An 8986-nucleotide genomic window follows, 5' to 3' on the forward strand; every position below is an offset into this window, starting at 1 on the left:
TAGAAGTGACTAAATGTAGGCAACCAGGGAAAGGCCATCTGCAGTTGCAAATGGCCTTTGAAAATCCCTTTAGCTACCTCCTTTGATTTGAAAGTCCCTTTAGCTAGAAAGAAATTTGTTGTGCTACTATAAACACAACCTTCCTGAAATATTCTCCACCCGGTGTCATTAAACCTATACCTTATGAACACATAGGAAACATCTACATATCAACATTCCATTTCTGATCCTATTCTTGAACAAGTGTAGAGGGAAATATAGTATTTTATTAATGAACTGATTGAAATACTACTGAAAGAAAGTATATATTCTTTCACCATGAAACCATCCTACACACTAGACAAGTCAAAGCCCCGTTTATAGTTCTACTCTCCCCAGAGATGAGAAAATTATAGAATCCTTATTTACGGCCCTGATATTCCTTTTATAATAATAAGGAATGCAACAAGCTACCGACCTTTTACAAGAATGCGTAACATGTATTGAAATACCAGAAAACCTCCAGGCTAATATTCATGAAAGCTTTGGTTTAGAGACAGAAAAACCTTCCATGAATGTGAACTAGCTTATGAGCCATGCCACTATCAAACATTTGTGGTTATTGATGCAGACAATACTAGGATATAAGATTCTCGTTTCATTTATTGGTAGGGGAGAACTTTGAGAGTTTTGATCAAGCAGGGATGCTTGAGTCCAAAACCGCATCTCCTGTTTCTTCACCCAACTTTCTCTCTGCATTCTACCCATTACAAGGGGGACATGGTGGTTGCCAGAGAGATCGGAATTATTTACAACTGTAGCCAAAGCCTGCAGTTGCACTTGAGCCTTTTAATAAACCTCTGGTTATCTTTGGCTATTTTAATAACCCTCTGGCTACATGGTAAGTCATTAATTTTCTTTACTTCATGGCATCTACAAACCTTCAGCCATATCTCCTTATGCCAGAATTCAGTTGCACCTTCTATGAACTTCATTTTAAAACCTCTACAAGCAAAACAACACTTCCCAAAAACTTATCTCTAGAAAATGTCTATCTTCTACATTCTAAAATGCAACATGTGAATGATATAAATTCTATCTTCTACATTTTGAAATGCAACATGCAAATAATGACCCTATTTCTTGATTTGCGAAGTGGTGGCAATTGACTGTTAGGTCTATACTTTGGATTATTCCATATACTAGATTAATCTATGTGAGATGTAATTTTCTCCCATTCAACAAGAAAGCTTTCATTCCAATAGTCTTGACACCTATACATGACTCTCAAACCTCAACACAGATTAATACTGGTAGCTTCTCATTGAATATTAAATATGCGTTATCCTCTATATTTTTCTTCCTCTGACACACGCAATGTTTTGAGTTTTCTATGCAAAAGGATAGCACATAATCCTCAATCAAGATTTCATGTGCCAAAAAGCATATTTCTAAAAGATTTCATACAGATATGTAGGACACTTACAACTAAGATGTGATGTGTTTGCTATATTAGTTTTTTTCTCAAATTAGTGATGGAAGATTAGCCTTAATTATTCTACTATTTTTATGTGATTGAAAAAACATTCGTGAATGTAATTATTATTTTCCCTCAAAAATAATGAATGATTCGCCTTGATTTTTCCACATTTTTCATGCAATATGAACAAAATCGCCAATGTATTATTATTTTTCCCCAAAAATAATGAAATATTTGCCTTAATTTTTCAAAAAAATTCAAGAAAAACAAAAAGATTCTCCAATAAAATAATATTTTTTCCATAAAAGAATAAAAAATCACCTTAATTTTTTGTACAATTCTTACGTAACTGAGAAAAAATTGACAATGAAATTTAATATTTTTCCCCTATTTTAAAAAAAAATCGCCAAAAAAATTAATATTTTCCCCCAAAATATTGAAAGATTCGCCAGGATTTTACACCTTTACCAAGGGGGGGGGGTTCTTAAAGTTATCCCTGGTGGAAAGAATGCTTATCCTGATGAAAAATTTGGCAATGCAAAAGAAAAATTTGTAAGAAGATTGAAGAAAGTTAGCAAAAAATATAAAGGTAGGTGACCCATCAAATGATTTAATATGGAATAATTGGTCACTATGCATCTAATTTTACTTTCAAAGAAGATAAAAATAGAAGATGAGATGATAAAAAAATGGGACAAACCTAAAAGAAGTATTTATCACAAGGAGAGTAGTTATTAATTTGAAGAAGATAGAATGTAATGATTCAAATGGTTAGACATTGTTCATGGCTGTAAAATTTGATAATTTTGTAAGGTGAAGAGTCTAGGATTCTCTCTAATAGTAAAAATATTGAGAGATCATTGATTGTATAGAACTCCCCTCATGTAGAAGAAGAACCAAATGCATGGGCAATCGAAAATGGTTGCTCAAAAACCATGATTGGAGATAGAAGAAAGTTAATTAATCTTGAAAAATGGAATGGTGAATTAGTTAAATTTGGTGGTAAAGAGGTTGGTTATATTTGTGGTAAAGGAATCATAAAATTTGATAGAAAGAACATGATAGAGGATGTTATATATGTTAAAGGACTGAGACATAATCTTATTAGGGTTAGTCAGATGTGCAACTTGAAGCATACAAGCTTACATTTTATGACAATGGATGTGAAATTTGGAAAGGAAGCATAGGGAGACTAATTGCAAAAGGTACAAAAATTGGTGGAAATATCTATCATCTAAAGGAATTCAAGGGAGGAAACTATTTGAGAGCCCAAACCAAAGAATACTAGATTTCCTACAAATTGATGGGACACATCAATTATGACAACATGATGAAGATCAATTCTACACAAGGAGTAAGAGATGTGCCCAAGAGCATCAGCCTACCAATACATTATGCAAGGAATTGTAGATGAGGAAGTAGACAAAGACAACATTCAAGAGAAAGGAATAATCTACTTCAAAACCCTTGGAGCTAACACATATTGATATATGTGAACCTTTAAGAACAAGATGACTAAATGGTGAAAGGTACTTTCTAATACTTGTTGATAATTAATCTAGGGTTACATGGCTTAATTTTCTAAGAGAAAAAACTAAAGCGCTAGATAAGTTTAAATATTTTCGGACTTTGGTTGAGAATGAAATGGATACTAACATCAAATTTTTAAGGTCTAATACAAGAGATGAATTAACATCAGACAAGTTTAATAAGTTTTCTGAAGATCATGGTATTATGAGACAACTGTTTGCTCTTAGGACAATCATGGTATTAGTAGACACCTATCTACTCCTAAGCCCCTCAACAGAATGGGGTAGCAAAAAGGAGAAATAGAATTATTCAATAGATGGCTAGGCCAATTCTATAAGATGCCAACCTACTTGATTTTTATTGGAAACAGGATATGCATATAGGTGTCTATATTATTTATAGAGTGTAGGTGAGGGTCAATAATAAAAAGACCCCTTATGAGTTGTGGTTTCAAATAACTTCCATTGCTAGGTACATTAAAATATTTGGAAGAAAGTGCTACATCACAAGAGATGAAGTTTTAAAAATTTTGATTCAAGGACTAGTGAAGCAATGTTCCTTGGATATTCAACAAAATCCAAGGCTTACAAATATTACAATAAGAGACTCAAGAAGATATTTTAAAGCACAAATGTTAGAGTTTATAAAAATTGGAATCAAACCATAGATGATGAGGCCAAGACCTTTTATGATGCTAACAAGAATGAAGGATGGATGAAAGCTATGAAGAACTTGATCAGATTGAGAAGAATCAAACATGGGGACTTGTTCCCAGACTTGTTAACAAGATTGTTATTAGAACCAAGTGGGAATTTTATAAAAAAAAATCATTGAAGAAGGAGAAGTGGCAAGAAAAAAAGTAAATTGATGTGTAATGGACATTCTCAAGTAAAAGGAATTGATTTTGAAGAGAATTTTTCTATAGTGACTAGAATGGAGGAAACAAAAGTTTTTCTTTCATTTGAAATCCATAGAGACTTTAAGTTGTATTAGATGGATTTCATGTCAAACTTCCTAAATGAAGATCTAGAAGAATTATATATAGAAAAACCTGGTGGAAATTAGTTGGTAGAAGATCAGATGTGGTGTGTAGATTGAAAAAGGTATTGTATAGTCTTAAGCAAGCCCCTAGGGCTTGGTATACAAGGCTGGACAAGTATCTATTGTAGCAAGGCTTCAAGAAAGATACAATAGATAGTAACTATTATTTCAATATTTAGGATGACAAGCTATTGATAGTTGTTATATATGTTGATGAAATTATCTTTGAAGGAGACAATGGGTTATGCAAGAGATTTATAGAGGAGGTGCAGAAATAATTTGAGATGCTGATGTGTGAGTTGTCTTGATTTTTTAGAATTAAAGTTTCTTACTTAGATGATGGAATCTTTATTTCTCAATAAAATTATATTAAGAAGATGCTAAAAATTTGTTGTGGAGAATGCTAAACCAGTAAGTATGCCCATGGCTACTGGTTGACATTTGAACAAGGATACTAAATCTCTAGGAATTTATTAGAAGAGGTCTATAGGTATATGATTGGATGACTATTATATTTGACTATGTCCATACCTAATATTATGCACGTAGTATATTTGGTTGCCAAATATCAAGCTAATCCCTGGCAATCTCATTATAAGGCTATCAAAAGAATATTTAGATTTTTTAATGGAACTCCACATTATGGTCTATGGTACAAAAAGGTCATTGATTTCTCTCTAAATTAATGTACTAATATTGATTGGTGTGGTTATGATAATGACAGAAGAATTACCAGTGGAAGTGCATTTTTCTTTAAATTGGTGTGCTACCTAATTTCATATTTCACTTTCAAGATAGTATGTCTAGAGTCTCCTTCCTAATAATGATGCAAATGTATAATATTTAATATTAGTGACATGCCCAATGATTTTGATAAGTATATTTATATGTATTTCCCAAAGTGAACTTCTCTAAAATTGTGGAGAGACCAAACTTCTTCATCTTCATCTTCTTGTATAGCCCAACAAGAAATATTCCCTTCGTAATGCACACTATTACTTCATCTCCACCTATTAACTCCTTACTCATTCTTTTCTAAGTAAATTTATCCTTACATTCACTATTTTTATCTTATCTAATTGACTTCTTATCTCTATATATGCATTCTTCATATGTTCTATAAACTCTTACATCCATACTCCTCTTTTTTATTATTACTATTATCTTTCAAATTAAGTACATTCCTTGGACTACTTCCATAAGTAAATGTAAATGGTATTTTCCTACTTAAACTATTTACTAAATTACTATGCATAAAATTTATTTGTGTTGATACCATCTCCCAGTTTCCTATGTTATATTAAGCCAAAAAACACAATAAATAACCCACTTGATAATGTTCACAGCTCTATTTGTCCAAGAATGTATGTGTGACATGTTGGACTAGAATTCAAAATATTGTTCATAGCCAATAATTTTTATACGTATTTGAAATAAATACCTTACTTATCCATGCAATATTATCAGTTCCCTAATAGATAATTTGGCTACAATAAGCACATTGAAATGTTATTCTTACATTGATGAAATGTACTATCTTCAAAAATTTGCCAATAGCTACAACTATTGAATCATTCCATCTTTCTATCATTGGTAACCACAATAAAAAATTGTGCCCATTCCTTCACAAGGATTTTCTAAATCTATTAATGGCTAATGTAGTCTAACATTTTTATTATTTCATTTGAATTTGACATAGCATGCAACCTTAAATAAATATTTTCATACCCTTATATATTTATAATTAGAAATAATTTTCATTCAGTGTTGCTAATATCTTAGCTACTTAAAAATATCCTACTAAAATACCACAATGTTTCTCCTTCATCAATTATTTTCTCATATGAGTATCAACATGAGATCAATGCAAGCACAAACATGAGGCTAACTTTATCTCCACTCGATAAACCACACTAGATGCCAACTATGGAAGACCAAGAGTCACAACTTAGAATTACACATTACATGTCCTTCACGATTTGAACGTGGATCTCCATAATGTGAACTCAATGTTTTAACGACCTAGGCTCAACCTCTTGGACAAATGATTAGCTTTGAAAAACTCTCATTTTGAGTCAAATAGTGTATCCATTTTCTCATATCCAAATTTTAAAGTTCATTAGATATTGTTGGCACCTTAACAAAGTTATGACAAGTCTCATAAGAATGCTTCAATTCATTAGATCCAACTAACTCTACTCTCATTCTTGTTAGCATCATTTTTCTTCTAGTTGATGGATTTACAAGCTTGGTTTATTTTTAATTCATTTGCTTTAACATAAAAGTTTTTCTTTGTATGAGCTCAACTCATCTCATGTGTCTTTGATTCAACTTACCTTGACTATTCAGATATTTATTTATTTATCTTACTGTTTTTGGATTCTATTGTGATAATTTTTTTTAAATGTTTCAGATCGCATTCAATGATCCATCATGAAGATTAAACTGTACATAAGAAGAAGAAGAATGTTGAATGATATGTTTACAACACAAATTGTTTTGATAACCAGAAACATACTTCTTCAATACTTCTATTATGACATAAAATGCTTGAGAATAGATTGATTATTTCTATCTTGAATTATTTAAATTTTTATATAAATAAATTTTTCATTTTCCTGTTTAGCTCAATACTTTTACACTAATGTTCACACTTGTATCACAATCAATTTAAAATACTTTATCAAATTTAACAGAGCATTATATTCAAGCACTCCCATGCATTGATTCTTCTTCACATGCCGAAATATTCTTCTCAATTGCAGTCACCTTCCTCCTCTTTTGCCTTCATGGCTTCTCGCGTACCTCCACTTTGGAACATTTTTTCTAGATAGAACGACACATTTCGAGTAGTATGTAAAAGATAAATTTATGCAGCGAATCTAAGGTGCAATGAGCAAAGATATTAAGCGGAATTAATCTAATATCCTACTAGAAAAATGGCATTCTCTCTTAATTATTAAGCACAAAAGAATGATTAAAGATCTAAAAACACGAATATATTGGCATTATCTAAGTACAAAATGAGAGGATTAGAGCAGTTAATAGGAAGATTTGAGAGTACGGAGATTTGGAAGGAAATCAATCACACGCTAGAACAGGAAATGTTAAATTTATGAGAACAATAATATAAACTCTCCAGAATTGAACGAAGCAACTGGGCTACGAACAAGCTGTGTCCCACCTTCGATACAATTCCACCCTACCTCTCCAAATCCAATTTTCACATCTCTAGAAGCTAAATTGGTTCGGAAGTTTACACTATAGCTATCAGTTTCGTTAAGCCTTTTGAACACTAACTTTTTTGGATCCACGCTTAGGTTGGTTCCAGAAGGTTTCTTCAAAGTGAAATGATAAACTGCAGGAGCTTGTGCACCCACATAAGTCACTCTTCTCCTCTTCACCTTAACTGATGTACTGCCTGACTCAAACACCACGGAGAAAGATGGATATTTGAAGGTTTGCCTTATTGAAGTGGTTTGTTATTTTCTTATTAACCAATCAAGTATTGTTAGAATATTTTATATTATATTGTTATGACAATTTATTTCTCTTTAGTTTTTTATTTATGATTATTATTATTATTATTATTTTCTTTTTTCTTATATGTTAGTTGTTGTGCTCTTATTATTTGACCTTATTTTTTCTTGTAATCTCTTCTACGCTTATTTAACTTTCCATTTCTCACATGTCACTATATTTGGATTCCCTGCATGGAAGAATTAATTCATGCCATCATTTAATCCAAGAATTTAATTTTCTCTTTGAATTGTTTTGCTACCTAATTTCTAATTTTACCTCCAGGCTATTATGTCTAGACTATCCTTCCTAATACTAATATAGATGTACAACATTTAACACTTTTGGCATGTCCAACCCTTTTGGTAAGCCTATTTCATATGTATTTCCTAAAGTGAACTTGGGAATTTTGAAAGAACTAAATTTCTTCATCTTCATCTTCATATACACCTCAACTAGAAATTTTTCCTTTCTAATACACACCATTAATTCATTTCCAACTATTAATACGCTATTCATCCTTTTCTAATTACATTTATCCTTATATCCACTATTTGTCTTATCTAAATGGCTACTTATATCTACATACACTTTCTTCATATGGTCCCTACATTCTTACATCCCCTCTACTCTTTTCCATTATTACTATTCTCTCTCAAACTAAGTACATTCCTTAGATTACTTACATAAGTAACAATAAATGGTAGTTTCCTAGTTCAACTATTGTCTAAATTATTATGTGTAAACCCTTCTTGTGCTACCATCTACTTGTGCCAATACCATTTCCCAATTCCTAGACTTTACTAAACCAAGCAAATTTGTAAATGATCCACTTGTTGATGTTCAAAAACTTCTATTTTTTCACTAATCTATGGAAGATATATTAGACTAGAATTCAAAGATCTTGATAGAAAACAATATTTAATATGCATTTAAAATAATATACCTTATCTATGCAATATTATCAATTCCCTAAAAAAAATATTTACCTACAATCAACACATTAAAGTTCTTCTTACATAAATGAAATGCAGTATCCTAGAAAATCTACCAACAACTACAAATATTCAATCATTCCCTCTTTCTATTATAGGTAAACCAAATAAAAAATAAATTATACTTATTCCTTCACTATGTTTCTTTGAAATTTGTAATGGCTAATGTAGACCAACATTTTGATTGCTCAGCTTTGTAAATTGACATGTGCTACAACCTTAAATAAATTTCATCAACCCTTATATATATTTTCATATATATAGCCAAAAATAGTTTTCATTCATCAGTGCTACTATCTTAGCTACTTAAGACTATAATGATTCTCCTCAATCAAATCTTCTCTAATCGACCTTCTTGGAATGCACAATTGATTGTCTTTTTTTTAATGTTATTAATTTTTTACAAATTTACATATGAGCATTAACATGAGACTAATACAAG

Source organism: Cryptomeria japonica, chromosome 5, assembly GCF_030272615.1.
Source record: "Cryptomeria japonica chromosome 5, Sugi_1.0, whole genome shotgun sequence".
Classification (NCBI taxonomy): domain Eukaryota; kingdom Viridiplantae; phylum Streptophyta; class Pinopsida; order Cupressales; family Cupressaceae; genus Cryptomeria; species Cryptomeria japonica.